This window comes from Camellia sinensis, chromosome 15 (genome assembly GCF_055761805.1).
Source record: "Camellia sinensis isolate YWXY chromosome 15, ASM5576180v1, whole genome shotgun sequence".
Lineage (NCBI taxonomy): Eukaryota > Viridiplantae > Streptophyta > Magnoliopsida > Ericales > Theaceae > Camellia > Camellia sinensis.
In genome coordinates this window covers 140399284-140423308 of record NC_138975.1, presented here as the reverse complement: position 1 = coordinate 140423308, position 24025 = coordinate 140399284, and positions in this window count along the sequence as shown.

Sequence of the window (24025 nt, the reverse complement as noted above, 5' to 3'; positions counted from 1 at the left end):
GACAGATGGTTAAAACTATCCACAAGCACCAATGCCCCACTAGAGATCTTCTTCGACTTTCCACTAGTGCTACCTCCATTTTTCGTCTTTGTCCCAGGGTCTGCTTCTTCAAGGTGGACGGTGGGGGAGTTTGGAGGTGAGTTAACGACCAGTTTGTATGGTTCGGTAAATGGTACCAACCCAGGAGAGTCCACTGAGTCGGATTCACCTTCACCAACATCCACAACCTTCTCCCCCGGGGTCCAATGGTGTTTGCCAGTCGCAGTTGCACCAGTGAATACTTCGCACATCAACTCTTCATGCTCCAATGGTTTCGTCTTGAATTTGTAAGCGATCTTGTTTGTCTGCAAATGAAAAATCAAATTAGAATTTAATTTTTTCGTCACAGTGACATAGGACAATCAACGAACAAGTTCCTTTCGCTTATATGTGTGTACAAAATTAAAGGGGCTAGTTTCATATAAGTTAAATGTAATTACTTTTTTATGTTGTACAGTGTTCAAATTGGTAGTTATTTTGGATTGAAAGGTTTTAGAGTTAACGTAACATACATATGTGAAAAGTTTACGACCAATAATGAATAATAACAAGTACAAGTTGCCATTAAACTTTCGGGACTTATTGCGTAAAAGAAAAATATATATTGGTACATACCGATTTAAGATTGTCCCACCACTCTTTCGACGCTGTGAACAACCCGATTTCCCTGTCAAACCCAATGCCAGTCACACCCTTACTACTATCCATCAACTTGTTCCAAGCCTGCCATTTCTTTTTCAAACTGTTGTACTTGTTCTTCAGCTGTGTAATTTCATGACGTCTACCCGTGCGCTTAGTGAATTTCAGTGCAATTTCATTATACCCTGTTTTGGTTATGGTTGTACCTACCCACCGGCCCGCTAATATTGTGTCCCTAACACACTGTAAGAAGATTTTTGTCGTTACACTGTCCCAGTTCGCCTTATGTGCATGATCGAAGTCATCAACAATTCCTTCGGTACCTAATGGGCTAACTCCTTTATTCTTAGACATGGTGCGAGGGGATAACCGTGTTACAGCCATTCGACTAATGTGAGAGGACGTATTATATGCATTAGAACCCAGTTGATGAATACATTTCAAACAATAAACTATGAACAATATGGAAAAGACAGCTTCCACATTTTTATAAAAAGTAGTACGATAATTACTAACAACATATAGCGTTTACATACAAACGATCACAATGCAGTTACTTGTTCAAAATAGTACTTCTTCGAAACAGTACTTATGTACAAGGCTAATGATTTACGGGGTTTACATTCGCAATAATAAGATGATGACCATGATGCACAACACACAAATCACTGTTTTCATTACACGTAACGTATTAAAAATGTGCACGACATCAGCCCGTAACTGCATGACATCGATTGACCCAAAGTCATGGTCGGGGCTCTATCTCCCTGATTCGTCACACCAACCAATCCAATTAACACATTGTTGATGAGTTAGAAACGTAAAAAATTTATTAGTTATGGGAATTACAGTGTGCAAACATAGAGAGTGACAAATAATCATTTGTTACAACTCACCACGGGCCGGAGGCAAACATAATATGCACGGCCAGGATTTTTGTGAGATCTGGATACCTTCACAAAACAATGGCCATAGCCACAAGCACACATGCGCTGTGGCCATGTCGACGTGGCAGTGGAAAAAGAGAGAACCATATTACTACACACAGACCAAGCACATGACTACAACAGCACCATAGATTGGGGTTATAATTGCAATACACATATATTCGCTGAAATGTAACAGTTAATTTATAACAGCATAACAGATTGAAGGAATAACAATCTACATTTATAACATCCCATTTTTGTTAACATCATAACAGATTGAGTAAATTATTAATTAAGATAACTCGAAAAGCTTTGGGCAATTCAAATTCACTGTACAATTCACATTTGTCCATTACTTTACACTTTTTTTATGTCCATCAGTTTTAAACATTTGTGTGCACTGGAAAAAGGGTAAATGAAAGCAATTTTTTTTTTTTAAATTCAATTAATTACTAATTCATCAAATCTATGTAAACTGAAAATCAAATTACATAATCGGGAAAAAAATTTGATGAGAAGTGCGAGATGCTCGTACGAAATAAATGTTCGTTTAAGATTCTATGTAAACTGAATGATCATGATCTTAACTGGAATGTAGATATGCAAAGCAGATGCAAATTCACTCATGGCATTGGTCCATTGTAACAGAAGGATAAGGATAGCAATGAGGCTCATATATTACCGCTGAAGGTCTCAAAGTAAAGCTAGTAGTACCACAAAATTCCAATACAAGTTCCAATACATCACAAGATTCCAATACATCACAAAAATGGGTATGAGAAATAGTAAATTTGCAAGATGTGGTGATGACCCGTGACATCAAAATAATGTACAAGGCGTATAGAATTCAAAGCCCAAACCTATTTCAACTGAAAATCAAATTACATTCAAACAAATAATTTTGAAGCCAACAAAGACGCTCTAGACCACAGAACTATTCCTTTTAGTTTTTATTTACGTGGAAGCAAGAAAAAAAAAACTAACACAAAAAAAAAGTAATTAATTCATCGGTAATGTTTTTTTGTCCATTACTTTCTGATAATTTTTGTACATTGAAAAACAGGTTAAATGAAACAAGATTTATTTAATTTTTTCCAAATTAATAATTCATCAAATGTAAATTACAAATTTTATTAAATTTCAATGAAAGCCAAATTTTATATATGAGAATAATTTTGAAAAAGATTTTTACAAAAAATTACAGTACGAATTGAAATGTTTGTTATTTTGTCCAAGTTTTTTTATTTACACTGAAAATCAAATTAGGAAGAAAAAAAAATGATGAAGACTGAGAGATGCTCTGTGCCAATTAAATGGTTGTTTTAGTTGTTATTTAGATGGTAGAAAGGGGGGGAAAAAAAATTGGTGAAGAAAATCTCCAGAAAACCCAAAATGAAGGAAGACAAAAAAGAGGAAAAATGGTTTGCTAAGCAATGTATTTTTTGTTGAACACGACATGATGAAGAGAAGTAGGAAGATAGGTGACTAAACGACCGAAGTTGAACGAAGAAAAAAAAATTGCAGGGGAGTACATCATCATCGGTGCAGATCAATGAAGAGAAAGCACAGAAATGGTGATTCGCAACCGTACTTTTCTATCTCCTCGACGATCGGCTACTTGGTCTTCCGTAACAGTTCCGCCGGAGTGAGCCACTAGAGAAAGGTAGTCGACTCTACTGTTAACGCGTCCAGGTAGAGCCTTTGGTGAGAGATATGAGAGATATAAGAGATGTCAGCGTGTCTCCAAACAGGTAGAGCAACGGAGGGTAAATACGTCTTTTTACCAATATAATGCCATACAACTAGACTGAGCTCCTTCACTCAGCTACAGTGTGAGGTTTTGAAATTTTTTCCATTAGTGAAGAAAATAGTAACCAAACCACATTCCCAAACACCGCCAAAGTATTTGAGCGTCAACTGAGAAAATCCTACCTGTAGCTCGGCTTTTCGTGCTCCCTTTCGGAAGAATGAATAGCAGTTACAGTTCGAACTCCATTTGTGTGTTGGTTCTGATTCTAATTTCACAAGTGCAATGTGAAATAGTGAAGCACAAAAAGAGTCCAAATCCGGCAATTTCTTTTGGAAAATCGATATTTGAATCAAATGCCAAAAAAATGGACTGCTTTTCCAGATATCAGAGTCGCCACCTAAATATTTATTTTGGAAAATTTAGGAAACCCATGACTCGTGCCAAAGGCCATTAGTTCGTCGTTACCAAAGTGTCTTGGTTCAAGAACTTAGGTATGAGAGGAGAAGGTTAATAATTAAACACCCCACTCACCCGATCAAAGATTGATCTCTACTAATCATGATGTGGTTTTTATGTACAGTATATGCTCTTGTTTTATATATAACATACAAGTATAGACTAATTTCACGAAAAGTTGGAACGTTTGATTTCATGTTTGTTTTGAAAAAAATGTTTTGAATATGTATCACTAAAAATGGTGATCTCATATATACATGAATCAAAGTATCCCAATTCAAGTGATTAGCCTTCATCCACAGGCATTCAAACAGGTATATCAAATAAGCAGTTAGCCTCATGGTAGTATGTTTGATATGACAACATTCACACTTATGCAATATGCTAAAGCAAAAATGCTTACCTTAACGTCCGAAGGCGAGTCCAAAAAGAAAGCAAATAGTTAGGAAAAAAATGCATGATCTTAATTTTAATGACTAATGCAATACATGCAATGTGCAATTAAGGTTCGGCTACTAGTATGGCGTGTGAGTCAATTCAAGGCATGTAATAGCGCATGTATGCAAGTAAGGAGTTTGAATTTGACAGTTGAATAATATGATGAGCCGAACTTTTATGCATGTAAACGAATGGATGTAAATCATGGAAGATGCTAATTAAACATGATGTCCCTAATCTAACCATCATAAGCGGTGAAATAAAAGGGAGAAAGAATAGGGGTTGGAAGACATACAATTTATTACATATTTGTCGTCGCGAAGGAGGGTCCGAATGTCCAAATGTCCGAATAAATAATTATTACAAAATCGAATGAATAATAAATGAAAGGGGTTGTCTAATTTATTACAATAAGCCCTGACTCAATAAACTCGGTATAATGTCCGACCGAATTCAATTAATCATATTGGTTCTTTACGTCAGTTATAATCCAATTTTAACCAATTTTATTAGCCTTTTTTATTACCTTTCCGTTTCTTTATCTTTTCTCTTATTTGTGCAAAAGTGATATTTATGTCCACTAAGTCCAAAATGCAATAAAGAGAAACAAGCATCAACTTAACCCGAGAAAATTTTCTTCGGGAAAAATTACAAAAGAAGAGTCAAACTTATTTACACGCGATAAGGGATTCCAAGTCAAACTCAAGATGCGCAACAAGGACTAGTCAAACTCAAATGAGTAATACTGACATAGAAAAACCCAAACTTGAGTGATAATGACTTGAAATCCAAACGTGATAATAAGTGATAATAACTCTTTCCTTGGTGATTTCCAAGGGTCAATTAGTCCCTTAAAAGTAAACACACTGATGAATAAAGAGAAATGAAAATGAAAAGATTGTGCTTTAGTATAAAAACATGTATACATTTGGGGTAATGAACCTCCAAAGAATTTAAACCGTTAAGTATAGAGCATTATATGCTTTTGGTAGTAAATCTCCTAAGAGATTAAATCAGTAAGCATAAAACGTTGTATACTTTTGGTAATGAACCTCTTAAGCATAAATCGTTTTATGTCTTTGGTAGTGAATCTCCAAAGAGATTAAACCATTAAGCATAGAGCGTTTTATACCTTTAGTAATAAACCTCCTAAGCATAAAACGTTTTATGCCTTTGGTAGTGAATCTCCAAAGAGATTAAACCATTAAGCATAGAGCGTTTTATACCTTTGGTAATGAACCTCTTGAGCATAAAACGTTTTATGCCTTTGGTAGTGAATCTCCAAAGAGATTAAACCATTAAGCATAGAACGTTTTATACCTTTGGTAATGAACCTCCGAAGAGATTAAACCATTAAGCATGGAAGAGTTCCTTTCTTATACTTGAACCACAATCTTAATTTTTCACAACTTTTTAATCGAAATAAGCAAAGAAGGGAGGGAGGTTGCAGTGATGATTATGCGAAGTTGATTAATTGGTTAGTACAAACAAACTTGATATTTAAAATGTAAATTATTGAAATAAATTAAACAGCCCCCTAAATAGCATACAAGAGTGCTGAAATTAAGCTATAGAAAGCGAACAAAATTAAATAGCCGGAGGTACTATTCACCGCCGGAGGTTACTATTCATCGCCGGAGCTTACTATTCACCGCTGAAGGTACTATTCATCCGGTGGGGTAGATTATTTAAAGTAATAAATTACAACAGTTTATATACAATATTTAAATTGTAGCAGATATGTGGGTGGTCCATCCCATTAAAGTGATAAAAAAAAACAGTTATGAAAAGAAGTAAATGAAGTATTTAAACAAATTATATCGCACTTTAAAATTAAATGAAAATTTGTGAAAACTCACCTTTTGGGAAATGATGAATTTTCTGAGTCACAAACTTTCTTTTGATTACTCTCAAGTCTGTGGAATGTGTTCTCAATTCTCAGTCCAAAATTTGGAATTACAGCTTTAGTGGTTGGTTTTTGAATGGTGTATTGATGAAATGGAAATAAAAATATCAAAGAAAATATTTTATTTTCCCTCTCTCCCTCTTCTCAAACTCTCTCGCACCACTTCTTTTTTCCCTCTCTGATTCTCTAATCTGGTTCTTAGACCCTTCCCCCTTTTTTTCTTTTTTTCTCTTTCTGATTAGCCTCCCTCCTCTCCTTTAGATTCTCTCAGACTTTTCCTTTTTTCTTCTCTCTTGGGCCTCCTCCTCCTGTGTCTTTATATAAAGAAATTATAATAATATAATAATATAAATCTCATATAATATATACATATATATATATATATATATATATGCAAAGTTATGCAAAGTTTGATTTGGATGTCGGCTGCTGACATCAAAACAATTATATATTTTTTTATAATAATACAAATCTAATAATATATAATATATATATTATTATTAATGGTATCAACCTATTTAATGGTTTATAAAATATATATATATATATATATATATATGCAAAGTTATGCAAAGTTTGATTCGAATGTTGGCTGCCAACATCAAAATAATTTTTTTATTATTATATTTTTTTATAATATATATATAATATAATATATAAAATATATAATTTATACCAATTTATATAAAAACGCCAAATATATGAACAAACACATAAAATTATGCAAAATGACAAAATACTAAACTAATGAAATATTTAGTAGTTTAAAACAATTTAGCCAAAATGGTGAAGGTTGGGATTAAAGCTCAAATTCCATCTTTCTTACTGAGGATTTTGTGAGAAACACATTCTAATTGTCATCATCGGGTAATTAAAAGAAAGCGCCCAAGTCTTAAGGCCGGTCAAAATTTGGGTGTCTACAGTTGCCCCTCTTTGACAGAGCTCGAAGTCATTTCACTGCGTGAGTGAATGTCAAAGCCTGAAGACGACCCTTTTGACAAGGTCGTAAGACTTGGGAAAACAAAAAAATGTGCAAATGTAAGTGGTTGCACCAGAAGGTTGCCTACGTATCCTGTTTGCAAGGAATCAAACCTGCGTAGTTCAAGGGCAAGATGCAGAATGATATGTAAAACATAATTTATGATCATGCAATGAAATGCAAAACATAACTTATGATCATACAATGAAATGCAACCAAGACAATGATGCGACACTGAATGAAAGCATAAATGTTGGATGTAGTGAATGTGAGATCCAAACGTGTCTTACGCGAGAGGAGTATGTGAACTTGAGATCCAAACGCGTCTTACGCGAGAGGAGTATGTGAACTTGAGATCCAAGCGCGTCTTACACGAGAGGAGTGTGTGAACTTGAGATCCAAATGTGTCTTACGCGAGAGGAGTGTGTGAACTTGAGATCCAAACGCGTCTTACGCGAGAGGAGTGTGTGAACTTGAGATCCAAACGCGTCTTACGCGAGAGGAGTGTGTGAACTTGAGATCCAAACGCGTCTTACGCGAGAGGAGTATGTGAACCTAAGATCCGAACACGTCTTATGCGAGAGGAGTATGTGAACTTGAGATCCAAACACGTCTTATGCGAGAGGAGTATGTGAACTTGAGATCCAAGCGCGTCTTACGCGAGAGGAGTATGTGAACTTGAGATCGAAGTGCGTCTTACGCCAGAAGAGTATGTGAACTTGAGATCCAAACACGTCTTACGCAAGAGGAGTATGTGAACTTGAGATCCAAGTGCGTCTTACGCGAGAGGAGTATGTGAACTTGAGATCCAAACGCGTCTTACGCGAAAGGAGTATGTGAACTTGAGATCCAAACGCGTCTTACGCGAGAGGAGTATGTGAACTTGAAATGATAAACATCAAATCTTAACACGTTTCACGTGAAAAGAGGGAAGGTAAAGTCAAAATCCAAACGCATTTCGTGCGAACGGAAGAGGGTATAGTAGAATGATTAGGGGTAACCTCTATACGCAGAAGCCACGGATGCTGCCTTTTTTTTTTTTTAATCATATTCACAACTTTCCCTATTCTCTAACGGGGTGACAGATTAGGTTGGTTCAGTATCCAGAATTGAGGCGCATACACACTACCTCAACCTATGGGGCTACCATATAGATTTCAAGCGGGGAATACATCCCTGGGTATTTAAACCAGACTTTAGTCTCGAAAATTCCAAACCTTTTGCATTCTAGGCATCGCCATTCAAACTCTAGTTTTCACCGTCGCAGTTGATCTCCTAGGAACTCATTACAAACACGGTCGGGTGGCTATACCAGACCAATTGAAGTTGTTCGGGCACAACAAACACCAAAAGAATTGCACCTCTAGAGGATTTAAGGTCTCCTAGACCTCGACAAGTGCACAAGATAGTGCGATGCGCAAGATAACGCGATGGATTGAGATTGTGTGGAAGACGCTTGATTGTGCGATAGATGCACAATATGGTTATGATCATGCGAGAGATGCACGGTACGGATGGGATCATGCGATAGATGCACGGTGCGGATGAGATCGTACGATAGATACACGATGCAGATGTGATTATGCGATAGATGCACGGTGCGGGTGTGATCGTGTATATAAACAAAATATATACAGATATGTACATACGGTATACATATATTCATATACAGACATATACACAGACAGAGGCAGATATATACACAGATATATACAGTATATATACACAGACAGATACAGATATATACACAAATATATATGATATAAACATGTACGGACCTATATACAGACATATACGGAGATATACACAGGTGGGAAATATTCTGTTTGCAGCAGTCAGTGAGAAGATGCCATTACTGTGAAGGCATATTCTGTTTGCTGACGTCGGCACATGTACTCCAAACACGCAAAAAAGAAAGGAAAAACTTAAAATGCATGGATGCGGGGATGCGGGGATAAAGGGTTTCGAACCCCTGACCTTACGCTTAGTCTCTTGGTCCTTCAACCATTGAGCCAAACCATTGAACCAAGCTAGTCTTGTGACAAGATTTGTAAACAAATATATACATACATATATATGAGACATATACACATAAAACCAAAACAAAACAAAAGAAGCATTTGTTGTGGGGTTCGAACCCCTGACCTCGGGCTTAGTCTCTTAGTCTTTAACCACTGAGCCAAACCACTAAACCTAAGCCACTCTTGTGACCAAAATGTTCAAACAAATATATATAATACATAGATATATAATATATATACATATATGTATAAATATACAATTCTCCCGCTTCTCTCTCTGTTTTTGTCTCACTCTCTCTTCCTTCATCTTCTTCGAGCGTCGTGTCTGGCGCGCGATTTCAACAATCGTGGCGCCTGACCGACAGGCTATCCAATCCTGCCCCGATTGTCAATGATCGTCTCGGCCTTCCTCCCTCTTTGTCTTCTTCTTTGCTCTCTTTTTAAGTTGAGGCCTGCGAGAGAGAGGCAGAGCAAAAGCCTGTGAACTTTCTCTAGCACCACTTTGCAACCTCTTTCTTTTGCATTACTCTCTTTTGCCATGGCTTCTTCACACGGTTCTCTCACTCTTTTTCCAAACCTGAACGAGTCCATGATAGAGATGACCGATTTTGACTCCCCTGAACCTCAACCACGAGCTCCTCCTCCTTCCCCTATTTTCAACTTTCCAGCGATGTCAGTTGAACAAATCATGGCGGCACAGTCTGACATCGAAACAAAATCATATACGCTGAGGTCATGTGTGGAGACCATGACTGCGGTCTCCAACTTGTCCCGTCGACTGTAGAACAGGACGTGTGAAGTACATCAGTTACATTCACAACTCTCCCTCCTTCAACGTATGTACAAAGACGCTCGAGTAGAAATTAGTGCGTTGAAAAAGTATAGCAAAGAGCTGAAATGACAGGTCACCTCCGTGGCTCGAGTCGGAGTTTCTTCGCATAACCAATTTGATGGCCGGCGAGGAATAATCTCTTTCGGAAGCTCTGCTAAGGCCGAGGCAGAGTCTTCAAGAGCTTCGAAGGAGTAAAAATGAAGCGAGGCAGGTGATGGTAAAGTCAGGCAACGAAGCTATGTACAAATGAAGCCAGTTGTAATCTTCGTCGTTGAGCTGCTGCCGGAGAAGAAAGAAGAAGAAGAAAAAAAATCCCTCTCTCTCTCTCTTTCTTTTTGTTTTTTTGTTTTTGTTCTTCTTTTGTTGTTGTTCTTTTTTTTTTCTTTTTTCTTTTTTTCTCTTGTTGTTGTTGTTGTTGTTTTTTTTTTCTTTCTTTTTCTTTTCTTTCTGTATATATTTTGTACAAATGTGATCGGGTTAATCCCCGAAATTAATCAAACGAGTTTGTTTGTGAATCCGAATGGAAAATTAGAATGGTTTGAATATTTAGATGTTAGAAATGGTTGTATTTCAAACCGGACCATTTGAGCCTATTACTGAAAACGTAAAAGAAAACTCAATGAATTGAAATTAGGAAAAACACACTTGCAAATACAATGGACACAAAACGGACACAAAACCAATTTACGAAATTGTTTTTTTCTTTCTTTATCTTTGTTTTTTGTTTTGTATTGTTTTTTTTTTCGTTCATTTTTTTTTCAGATAAATAAAAACCTTTTCTTTTTTTTCTTATTTTAGATAAACTAAAATTCCAACCAAAGCCCCCCCTTTTTTTTATTTTTTATATTTGCTTTGTAGTTTAAACACTAGCTTCAGATAGACTCTTTTCTTTTTGAAAGACTTCTCTTTTGTTTTTTAATTTTTATTTTGCAAAATAATGATCGGGGTTGGACCCGCTAGTTTTATCAAGTGTTATTGTGGATGATCTCTTCTTGCAAATATCTTGTACTGTGTTTGCATATGATGACTGGATAACACTTGCATGATAATCTTTGAAGAACACTTGCGCTTGAATTGGTTCATGAACCGGATCATAATATCAACCAGACAAAATGAAAAAACTACAACTTGATAATAAAAGAAACATAATGAAAACAACTTGAACATACTAAAACAAAAAACTTGGTAATAAAACAAGACTCAAAATACAACCACAACACAAGAGGACAAAAGGACACAAGAGGACAAATCCACAACTACAACACAATGTTTGGCCCACCCACCACTAAAGGCTATCATCATTACTCCATCTAAATTCTATAAATGGTACTCCCATAATGTTGTTTCTGGCAGAAGAGCAAGGTTTTACATTTTGCTCTCAAAATGGAGATGTTGCCCACCAATAGGCTCCAAGACTGGATAACCACTTTGGATGGCTCGAAAAAGATGAACTTTCGCGGTTTTGGCCTAAATGCTCTTTTTCTGTTGGGCCGCACTTCACTTTGCTTTCTATTTCTCCATGCTGCTGCTCGGTGCTAGAATCCAATCACACACATATTTCGTTTCAATTCACAAAAGATGTGTCCGACACTCGAAGAATTTCAAGCATTGATAGAATCTCAACGTGATAAAGAAATCATGCTTCAACCTTATTTTCGCCATGCTCAAGCTTTAGGACGAATGTGTGGGCTTACCTTATACGAAGCTCGATCCTTGGCTCATAATGGGGAACTAGATATTCCAGATTTGATTCATCGGTTTTCCATCACCGGTGACAAAGACAACCTCCTTTGGCGAGGTTATCGTCAGCATGCCCTTTGCTTATGTTTACTTACACACTTCCTTCTTGCCCCTAGTCGTGGTGGAGTGAACATTAAACTAATTGAAGTAGCCCAATGCCTTAAGGAGGGTAAGAGTTGTATGGGCTTAGTGTTGGCCGAGACTTTGACGGGCTTGGATGCTTTTCAACGGGGAGAGACTACTCGATTTGCAGGGAGTCCATTACTTCTCCAGGTATTGTTTCCCACCCTCCTTATTTATGATCCTTATATCACTCGACATTCAATCTCTTTTTTTTTTTTCCTCTCAAAACCCTTTTCTTACTTTTCTCTCAACGTACATCTCTCTATTCTTTTATCTCTCTTATTTTTCATCCATTTCCCCAGATATGGTTGATGGATAAGCTGAAAGTGGTGGATCCTTGCCCCGAGTACTCGGCCAGGACTTACTTTCTTCGTCCATAGCTAGTGGAGTTCTCCTCAGAGGGAATGTGGTGTGATTGGATGCACAGCAGATCAGCGGCTGACATTGCTTAGCGTAGCCCCTGGCTTAACTTGGCTAAGATGAGTTACAACATGTCCCGGCAACCGGGTATACAATTGATTGGCCTTACACACTGTGTATTCTATTTTCCATTCAGGTTCAGACACCAGTTTGGACATGATCAGATTTGTCCGGATGAAGGGATAGAGTACCCAGCATCATTTCCCGTTCGTGGTTTGTACTTGCCTCGGTACCTCAGTGCTTGGAATACGAGAGAATTCCTGGCCCCTGCCCTTACTTTCAGTTCCATCATTCCTGACGAATACTTGGTTTGGCTCGAGGATGAGGAACAAATTAGGCCGTCCTCAGTTACAGAAACTTCCACAGGCATGAAAAAAAGACGAAGAACTGACACTTGACTCATCTATGCTCCTAGTTTATTGCTTTGTCTTTTCTTTTCAAGTTTTTATGTAAAATCAACCTTGGTTTGGAGAATGTACTTGTGATAAATCAATAAAATTAAAGTGAGTATTGAAAAGTTTTCTTTTGTGTTGTAAACGGTAAAGTTTTGAGAAGAACAATAAATATTGAATTAAAATTTTTCAAAACAATTTTTTTGTTTTTTTTTTTTTTTTTCTCGGAAATGGTCACCACCGGATACATATGGAATTAATCCTAAGGTTGTACAACCCCAAATCAGAAGATCATAACCAAGTCGACAAACGGTGGAGAATGACGGATTGATTAAACCAGATGAACAGGACAGTTGGGTTGAAAAATATTGATGGTCGAACTTCGGGATGAAGTTGCCTACGTGTCCTAAAGATGAGAATCAGGCCTTACGTAGCTCGGAGAGGGTTCACTCGAGTATTTATTTTCTCCTTTTGTGCTCTAACTTTTGCCAAGGTTGCTCTTTCGGGTTTTCAGCATTGCGAGCTCAATTTTTCTTTATTTTGAATTTATTTTTATTTTTTATGCTCTAACTTTTGCCTAGGTCGCCCTTTCGGGTTTTCGGCCTAGCGAGCCTCTCAGGGATAATATTTCTTTAACTTGTCCATGTTGATTGGGTGAGAAAACTCCAGGCCATCCAAATCCATAAGAATAATTACTCCTCCAGACCAGATTGACTTGATGATATAAAGGCCAGTCCAATTGAGTCTGAACTTGCCCCTAGGGTTATGGATGGGGGCTCGGTTGTCTTTAAGCACCATGTCTCCTTCCTTGAGATTTCTAGACTTGACTTTCTTGTTAAAAGCCCTCGTAATTCTACGCTGGTAACCTTGGATATGATACAATGCCTTCAACCTCCTCTCGTCAAACAACATCAATTCTTCAAATCTACTTTGTTGCCAGTCCACCTCCGCTATCTGACCCTGAACCATAATTCTTAGCGACGGTACGTCAATCTCGATTGGCAGAACAGCTTCCATCCCATAAACAAGAGAATAAAGGGTTGCTCCTGTAGATGTTCGGATCGACGTTCTATAACCCCAAAGTGCGAATGGAAGTTTCTCCGGCCAGTCTCTGTAGGTGTCACCCATTTTCTGTAAAATTCTCTTGATGTTTTTGTTTGCAGCCTTAACAGCTCCATTGGTCTGTGGCCTATATGTTGATGACTTACGGAAAGCCAAGTTATATTTCTCAACCAGGTCTATCACCTATTTCTTGAAATGCGAGCCATTATCTGGGATGATCTTGTTGGGCACCCCATACTGACAAATGATGTTGTTCTTGATGAACTTAGCCACATGTGACGCCTTTAGAACGGCATAAGATTGGGCCTCCACCCACTTTGTGAAGTAGTCGATTACTACCAAAATGAACTCATGCTCGTTTGACCCCTTTGGCATGACTGCACCGATAACGTCAATTCCCCAGACTGAGAAAGGCCATGGTGAAGTCATATTTTAGAGTTTCGACGGCGGAATGTTCATGCAATTGGCATGGATCTGACATTTGTGGCATCACCGTACAAAGCCAATACAGTCCTCGTCCATGGTTGACCAGTAGTAGCCTTGTCTAAGGATTTTCCGAGCTAGCATCACACCATTCATGTGAGCTATGCACTCTCCTCCATGGATAGCTTCCATAAGGCGCCTTGATTCTCCTTCCTCAACACACAACTTATGCATTCCCAGATGGCCTCTTTTGTATAACTTATTTCCGCAGATGATGAATCGGATAGCCAGACGCTGTATTCCCCTTTTGTCCTTGGCACTTGCCCCTGGTGGGTACGCCTCTTTGTCCAGGAAATTCCAGATGTCATAATACCAAGGGTTCGTGTCTTGAACCTCATCTATCACGGCGATGGTCTCATACGCCGGCGATGGTCTCATACGCCAGCGTATACTTCTGTTCAATGATGATCGGGCGCATCTTCACTCTAAGCGGAATATCCACCATGGAGGATAAAGTTGCCAACGCATCAGTAAATCGGTTGTTCTCTCTGAGCAAATGTGTGAATGTCAATTTCTCAAACCTCATAATTAACACATCCAGGGCCTGATGATAAACCTTCATTTTCTCTTCCTTAACCCGTCAATCTCCGTTAGCTTGAGACACAACCAAATTCGAATCTCCGATAACATCCAATCTTATTGCCCCTAGTTCTAGGGCAACTTCCAAACCAGCAATATACACTTCATATTCTGCTTTATTTTTGGATACTTTAAACCGGAGTTTGAAGGCTAGAGGTATGTGTGAATCATCGGGTGCTATGAGCAACACACCGATCCCATAGCCATACTGATTAGATGCTCTATCAAAGTACATTGTCCATGGTTTCTCTTCTATCTGCAGGATGTCTTCATCTGGGAATAGATAATCCACTGCTTCATCATCTCCTTCTACTGGGTGATCTGCCAGAAATTCCACTACAGCTCTCTCTTTGACTGACTTGCGTGTAACATACTTAAGGTCAAACTCGGAGAGAAGAAGCAACCCACGAGCTAGCTTACCCGTAAGTGCTGGCTTCTCAAAGAGATATTTGATGGGATCTAAGCTCGAAACCAGAATTACAGAATGAGCTAACAGGTAGTGTCCCAACTTCCTCGTTGCCCAAACCAGAGCTGAGGAAGCTTTCTCGAGAGGAGTGTAGCGAGTTTCATATTCTAGCATCTTCTTGCTTAGATAATACCCCTATGTCGGGGTAGGGTTTCCCTATCCTATTGTCAGGAGCTAGGGTTTCACTACGCACACAGCGGTTTTCAAACAACCTACAATCGGGTAAGCAACCTGTCCTAGCTTGGAATAACCACTATGGTTTCCGATATGCACTAGGTCGAATGGTCAGAAAAGGGTGCCTCGGTGAAAACCGAGGTTTGTGTTCCTGTCGTGGCAGAGCCCGCAACCGGTCAGCCTTATGGCACGCTTCTCAAAGCATGCCTTCGACAAACCGTTCTGGAATAGCATACGGCAAACACGGTATCCTAGGCGCACCAATGCAAATGCAATGCAAAGAAACACATAAGTGTAGGCAAAATAAGATATCATGAGTTCAAGTCAAGTTCTCTAAATCCCCAGCTAAGTCGCCAGAAACTGTAAACGCACCCCGAGGGCTTTATGCTGCTACAATTCGGACTCAAATGTCACGGTTCTGAATCTAATCTCGCAAAGTGCAATGCAAGACCGATAAATCACCAAAGAGTCCAAATCCGGCAAATCGTTTTGGAAAACTGATTTTTAAGAAAGAAGTGCCAAATATGGATTGCTTTGCTAGGTACAGAGTCGCCACCTAAATGTTTTATTTTGGGGGAAGTTAGGAAACCCTGACTCATTGCCTAAGGCCACGTGTCCGTCATCACCAAAGTTGCCTCGGCACGGGAACTTGGGTACAATTGGGGAAGGTCATTAAATGAGCACCCCCGCTCCCCCAATCAAAGATCGGCCACTACTAAACATGATATCTTGTTTTTGAAAACACATGTGTTCTTATTCCGGTTATTAGCCTATAATTACTATGTGATGTGCACAACACACAAGTATAGATTAGATCGCTTAAGTTAGAACGAAACATCTCATGTTTGTTTGAAAATGGTTTGAAAGTGCTACTCGCAAGTACGCTAAGACGTGGATTTGCCACCCTTAAATGGGCTTAGAAAAACATGATTTTGCCACCCTTAAGTGGGCTTAAAACGCGCATTTCGATGAATTATTCCAATTCAAGTAATCCAGCCTTCACCCACAGGCATTCAGGCAGTTATATCACTTAAGCACATAACCTCATGGCAAGCATGCTAAACATGGCAACACTTACACGCATGCAAGATGCTAAAGCATAAAAGCTTACCTAGTACTCCAAGCTAAAACAATAGCTAGTTAGTAATCAATGCATGATCCTAGTTTATGTTAAGATGGCTAATGAAACACATGCAAAATGTAACTAGAAATAGGCTCGGCTATTCTAAAATGGCATATGAAATGCAACTGGATAATCATGTATTCAAGTTGGTATTGAAATATAATGCAGTTAGTATGATGCGCCGAGCTAAGTGCATGCAATACAGATGAATGAATGCAAACATGCTATCATAAGTATGCTAATCAAAACATGACCTAGAACTAACCATCGTAAGCGGTTAAGTAAAAGGGAGAAAGTCGTGGGGTTAGAAGACATTTACACACTCACACACACTTATTACAAAATTCTCCCTCTTGACGGAGGGTCTGAATAAATAATACAAATCAACTAATTAATTAACTATCCTAGCTAATTAATTATTACATAACTCTTAACTAATTAAGCAAATCAATTAAGTTACAAAATAGACTAAGTATGAAAGCTAAAGAGGCTGCCACAGCTCTACCTCGGAATGATTGAATGATACATGCTTGATTGCCTCGCTCGGAAACCCGTTGCCATGCTATTTGTTGCCTCTATTTGCACTGTTTTGCACCTCTGAAAACTGCACAAGTCCCAAGGATGCTTCCGAACCACTCCCTGAGCACTGTAAGATGTCACCGGCCAAGGTATAGGAACACCGGCCATGTGGAATTGGTCACCGACCATTTGTGAGGATATCGGCCAACAAGGTTTAGTCGATCAGCACTGAAGATGGCCAACCGGCCATATCTTCCTGCAGAATGCTATTTTGCTGCAGCAGAAGACAAACAGAGCATGGCAATGTGTGCACAAACACCCTCCCTATCATGTCATGAGCTTAAAGGAGTGTAGTACTCGACCCTCGGGCCATCAATCACGCATGTCGATGCATGATGGCCAAAGGAGCCAAGTGTGCGATTCAATATGGAATGAATACACAAAAACACATGAATGCCTAGAGCTCTATCATGTTAGATCAAGAGTGTCGATGACCGAGGATCGAGGCACATTTCGTCACTTCAAGTACGAATGTCCCTCGGTCCTCATGTTTGATTTGACACCCCAAACCAAACATAATGCAATGCAAGTATGCCAAATACAATGCAATCGTGGAAATGCGATACAATGCAACATGAGCTCGCCAAAGTCAATACAACGCAACCTAACATGTAAACAACATGGCATGCAACAAGTATGCAACAATACTATGTAACCTAAACATGCAAATGTACAATGTACGAAGCATGCAAAAATGCAATATACCAAGTATGCAATAACGACGAAATGGAACAAGCATGCAACAATATCCAAGGATCATTCAAGATGGACTTAAACTGAAATGGGCAGACCTCACCCATGCCTAAATCAGTGGCCAAAACACTAAAACTAAGGCACCAACATGCAAAACAAACATGTACACATATTGGTCCATCACTTAGGCACAAAGAGGACAATTCTCGAAAGCACTCAAAGTGTGAAAAGCATGCAAGCGTGACAACACTACGTGCTCTGAAAAGATGCCAGGGATGATGCCAAATCATACACACAAGTCAAGCATAATATGTAAGAAAGCTCAAGGCTTAAGGCTAGCCATTGAGCTTGTACTAAGGCCACATGAAACAAGCTCCAAAGAGCCAAGGACAACCAAAACAGTCCTAGGTCATGCTAAAGGAAGTCTAAAACATGCTAGGGCCAAAGCTAAAACAAGCCAAAATGAAGGGCCGAAGGCAAGATGCAAGTAAGGCCAACAAAGGGGATTACACTACACCCATTATAACCAAACATGGCATGACTTAACCAATGAAAAACAGAGATATGGCATGTCAAAATAGGCCCAAAAACCCACTTAGATGGTAACCCGAAGACCAAATCATGGAGGCATGCACAATGACCCAACCTTAAGGCACAAAACACCAACCCTTGAAAGCTTTGAAAGGATGACAAATGCAAGTATATGAGCATGAAACATGGACTGAAATAACATATGAGATGATGCCAATGACTTGGACCATCGAAGCTAACAAGCTAGAATGTATGGTAGCTATACAAAGCAACGCATATATGATCAAAACAACACCAAACAGAGCTTTAGCATGCTGAAATATGAACAAAAGCTCCTTTGAGTCGAGTCAAAATCATGCTAAAACCATAGCTTAAAGCACAAAGCATGTTAAGGCAATAGAGAGGATTACAAGGCAAGTATATGGTGCATGCAAAAGACCACTAAACCAACCTTAGACAGAGGTATAGCATGACAAAATAACACCAAATACTTGCTGAAATGGAGCCAAAACAAGCTAAGCAAACATGTTACTATTATGAGCCATCAAAGCAAACAAATGAGACATAAGGAGAGAGGGGTGTCCCTCTCCTATTCAAGACTCTAAAAGCAAGAACAAAGGCCAAAAGAGGTGGCTCCAAACAAGGCCAAACAAGGCCTAAAAGGGGGTAGACAACCCCCAACCAAAAAGTGACCTTAAACAATCATCTAAAGCATACAAAATCAGAACTTTTTTTAGTTTATAGTTAAGCTTAAAACAATATGCAAATAGGTCTAAAAGTTTAAGCCAAAATGGGAAAACAGAAGGTTAGTTGCTCACCCTCGAAGAACACCTTCAAGAACACAACTCCAGCCACCTCCTTGGATCAAAACCAGCCCAAGAACTCTGAAACCAATTTCCTAGTGCCTCAGCAACCAAAGGAAGGTGCTCTACTAGGTGCTCTAGTGCAAAAGTATGAACAAAAACACACTTTAGGTCACAAACACACACACAAATATATAGAGAGAGATATAGAGATAGAAGGATATATGAACTCTATATCTATTTTGCTGACCCTCTAGAAAGGGAGGGGAGGCTCCCTTCTTATAAAAATCCAATTCTCAAGCTTGTTGAACAAGGTTGAGTCTTGGGGCAAATCCCTCCATACACGTGTATGGTGTGTATGGAGGATCAGAATTGTGCATACCAGCTATCACAACTGGCACAAAATATTTACAAAAAGCAGATGGAAAGGGCTCGGGTAGAAAATATGGTCGGTCGACCAACAAAAGTGCCGACCGGCCAACACTTTTGGCCTATGGCTTCAAGCCTTGGCTGGTGGGTTAAGGGGATAGAAAACAAGCCACCCTCTTCCCTCAGAAGCAAAACCACAAGTCTTTGGTCCACAACCAAGCACAAAACAGACAAGTTGAGAGATCCTAAGGCAAGGCGCGCAGCCGTTATAGCGACCCCGGTCTTTTCCCATTTGATTATTGTATCCGGTCTGTTCCGTAGATTCTGTCATTGTATAATTGTTGTTGTTGTTGTTCCTTATTTTCTCATTTGGAATTATAGGATGTGTTGGGCAGGTTTGTTCAGGTTGGTTGGGTTTAGAAACCAAGTGTTGTTGTCCAGAATTTTGGTTATTCGCTCGAGCGAGGAGTTTGTCGCTCGAGCGAGATGTTGTTTTGGTTCTTCGCTCGAGCCGGGGTTTGGTAGCTCGAGCGAGAGTTTGCGTCTGGGTTGGACCTGAAGCTTTGCATTCTTGGCTCGAGCGAGCTTTTCTTCGCTCGAGCGAGTTAGTTTGTTCTTCGCTCGAGCAATAGTTCCTTCGCTCGAGCGTGAGTCTGGTTTCAGACCTGAGGGTTTGAGTTCTTCGCTCGATCGAGCTTTCTTTCGCTCGAGCGAGCTTTTGGGTTGTTGGCTCGAGCAAGGCTTCCTTGGCTCGAGCGTAGATTCTCTGTGTCTGGTCGCTCGAGCGACAAAGTATTCGCTCGAGCGAGCCTGTCCAATTTAAATACACAGCAGCGGGATTTGATCAGTCTTTTTCATATTCTTTTGATTCTAAACCCTAGGTTCGACCTCTCTCTCTCCCTACTCACCTTCTCTCTTAGGTTTGATCTGTTTAGAGAGTGTTTCAACCCTAGTTGCTTTATTAAAAAGATAGAGGGAGTCAAGAGCTTTCATTTAATCTGAACATTTGGCAATTTGGAGCATTTTGGTCTTTGGGCACTCATCTCTGTCTTCACCATCTGGGTTGTTTTCTCTGAGGTAGGGATTTCCTACTCCAATTTATAGGTTATGTTCTAAGTTTTGGTATTTTAATATGTTGGGAATACTTTGGTAAATTTTGGGAAAAACCCTAGTTGAATTATTGAATTGATTTGTATAAGTAATTCATGGAATTGGGAAAAGATGGTTAAATTCATGGAATTGGGGAATTCATTGATTAAATGGCGTAATTGGATAATTTGAAATCATTTGTCTATTGAATTGTGGACATAGTTATTTTCAGTTTAGAAGTAACTGTTTTGGGCTATCGGTGGAGGATAGTCGTGATTGTTGTAGACAATGCATGTAGATTAGGATTAACTGAAACTAATCACATTGGTTAAGTCATAAATTTTGACTATTGCATTGATAGAAATTACGTGTATTGATTGAGCATTGCATTTGCATACATTGTTTTGTGTGTGGGAGGAGATAGGGGATGTACTCCACGGTTTAGGGGAAGATAGGGGATGGACCTCTAAACCGGATTTTGTTTGGGAGGAGATAGGGGATGGACTCCATTAGCATCACTTTTATGTGTGCTTATTTATATAGAAGTGTTTTATTGATACAGCACTAAAATGTGTATCAATCTGGAAGTATGAAGTGTTTTGATTTATTTGAGCTTGAGTCTCATTTGTTTGTTGATATTGGAAGGATGTGAATGTGATATATTTAATTCACTGTTGTAAGTTTGGCCAGGTTCTGAGCCATGTTAATAAAACTGGGAAGTAAAACGTATCTTAGACAATAGTGTCAAGAGACTGTAAAATGAAGTAATTGATTATCTTGGTTAACCATCTGTTGAATGCTATTGCTTTATTCATTGCTTATATGTGGTTTAGTATATTTCTACTGGGCTGTGGCTCACCCTTTATGGGAACATCATTTTCAGGTTCAGGGGATAAGCTACCTCCAAGGACTTAGCTTGGAAGGACTTGGATTCTGAAGACTATTTTTCTGTTGTTTGCTTTTATTTGTTAGTACATGTAAACACTCAAGCCTAGGGCTTTTCTTGTATTGAGTTAGAACTCGTATTTTTGTATCCAAGTGTTGGCTTGGAAAGATGTAAGCCTGTAGGGCATTTTATTCGATTATTTAGTAGTACTCTGATGAATGAATTAATAAAATGTCTTCTTTAAATAATGCATGTCAATGATATATAATGGGTTATTTTGAGGGCGTTACAACTTGGTATCAGAGCGTACCGGGTTTGAATACTTTGGGTACGTGGGAAGTGATTAGTATCACATTGGGTTCGTCTCGTTTGATAGAGACTTAGTGTAATGTTATATGCTTATGTGATAACATGTTTATGTGATTATGTGAGTATGGAATGTAGTTTCTAGGATGTTGATTGTACCCTTGAGTTTCTAGTAGTCTTGTTGGAAAGGCACTTGATCACTGCTGCTTCCAACCGGAACTATAGTAACGCATTGGGACTATCATTATCCGGGAATGAAATTCGTAGGTGCTTATGTGATTATGTGCTTACGTGGAATGAATTATTGTTGTCCATTGTATTAGGACGCGAGTGTTTAGCTTCGGCACATTTATTAATGTGCTAATGTCTTTGTTTCCTTTATTAGGATGTCAGGACGAGGACGAGGACGCGGTAGGCGTGGTAGGCCGGGTAGGCAGGAGTTGCCTGTGCCAGAAGAGATTTCGGCAGTTCAAGAGGGAATTGGCCAGGCCAATGTGGCCGAGCCAGTAGGCCAGCAGGCTATGGGCGCTCTAGCCCGAGAGATAGCAGGGGCATTCAGGGAGTCAGTAGGCATTCTCAGAGCTGAGAATCAAGCTCAGGCTGTTATTGCGGATGCAGGACCTTCCTTTCTGAAGAGGGAGTTCTTCCGGTCTAATCCGGATGAATTTGTGGGTGATCCTAAAGAGCCACTTAAGGCAGATGAATGGCTCGAACAGACAACGAAGACGTTTGAGATGCTTGGCATCGAAGACGAGGGGTTGAAAGTGACCTTGGCATCTTTCCAGTTGAAGGGGGATGCGGGTCAGTGGTGGAAGTTTACTAAGGGGCGTATAGGAGGTACGTGGGAGGCTTTTGTGAATGCATTCCAGGAGAAGTTTTTATCTCCGGCAGTCAGGGAGAAGCTGCGAGACCAGTTTTGTCAGCTTAAGCAGGCGAGTTCTTCAGTGGCCGAGTTTGAGGCTGCATTTACTAGTTTGTCCAGGTTTGCACCTGAGTTGGTGGCGTCTGAGGAACGCCGTTGTATTGAGTTTGAGAAGAAGTTGAGGCGTGGCCTCAAGCTGAGAGTTGGGGGAACTATGATTCGGGATTATGGGCATGTGGTTGATGCTGCAGCCCATATGGAGATCATGATGCAGGAGGAGGAGGAAGGGCAGAAGGGCTCCAAGAGGAGTCAGGATAGTCAGAGTGATGGTAGGAGACAGAAGGGTTTTAATCCCCAGCAGTCTCAGGGTAGCTTTTCTAGATCGACTTTTCCTGTACCGAGTGCTAGTTCGGGGAAAGGCAGTCAGGGAGACATTACCTGTTTCAAGTGTGGCCAGCTGGGCCACAAGTCTCCAGTTTGTCCTCAGAGGGGAGGAGTGCAGAGAGCAGCATCATCTTCGGCTCGATCTCAGAGCCAGAGTCAGGGTAGAGGTCAGCCACTCTCGTGTTATCAGTGTGGTCAGCTAGGGCACATGAAGAGGTATTGCCCACAGTTGGGTGGCACACCTGGTGCATCTGGTTTGAGGCCGATTCAGGGTCAGCAGCCAGCTCAGTCGGGTCAGGCCTCGAGGGCTAATCAGGGGGCTTCATCGTCCCAGACAGTGCAGCAATCTTATGCTCCTAGGGGTGAGCAGGTTGATCAGAGGTCGTCTGGGCGCGTGTACGCTGTTACCGCGCAGGATCTTGTACCGACTCCATCAGTTGTGAGAGGTACCTTCTTGTTTTGCAACTCGGTTGCTAATGTTTTGATTGATACGGGTGCATCTCATTCCTTTGTGTCTGCTGCATTTGCATCTGTTTTGGAATTGGAGTTAGCACAGTTAGCATCTCCTATATGTGTAGTGTCACCTCTTGGGGGTGAATTGATTTTGAAACAATGTGTTAGGGGTTGTGATATAGAGGTTGATTATCATAGAATTCCATTTTCCTTTGTCGTTATGCCTATGAGGGGTTTCGATGTTATTTTGGGTATGGACTGGTTATCGTCATACCGGGCAGTTATTGATTGCTACCGCCAGAGGGTCACTTGTTGTACCTTGAGCGGAGAGTATTTTCATTTTCTGGGGGACCGGGTTGGTGATGTGTTGCCACCAGGGTATGTTCCACGAAGACGGAGTGAGCTTAGTAGTTTACTTGCTAACCTTTCGATTAGTGAGGATGAGGAGACACAGATTGTGTTGCCAAGGGTGGTTTGTGAGTACTCGGACGTCTTTCCTGAGGATCTTGTTGGTTTGCC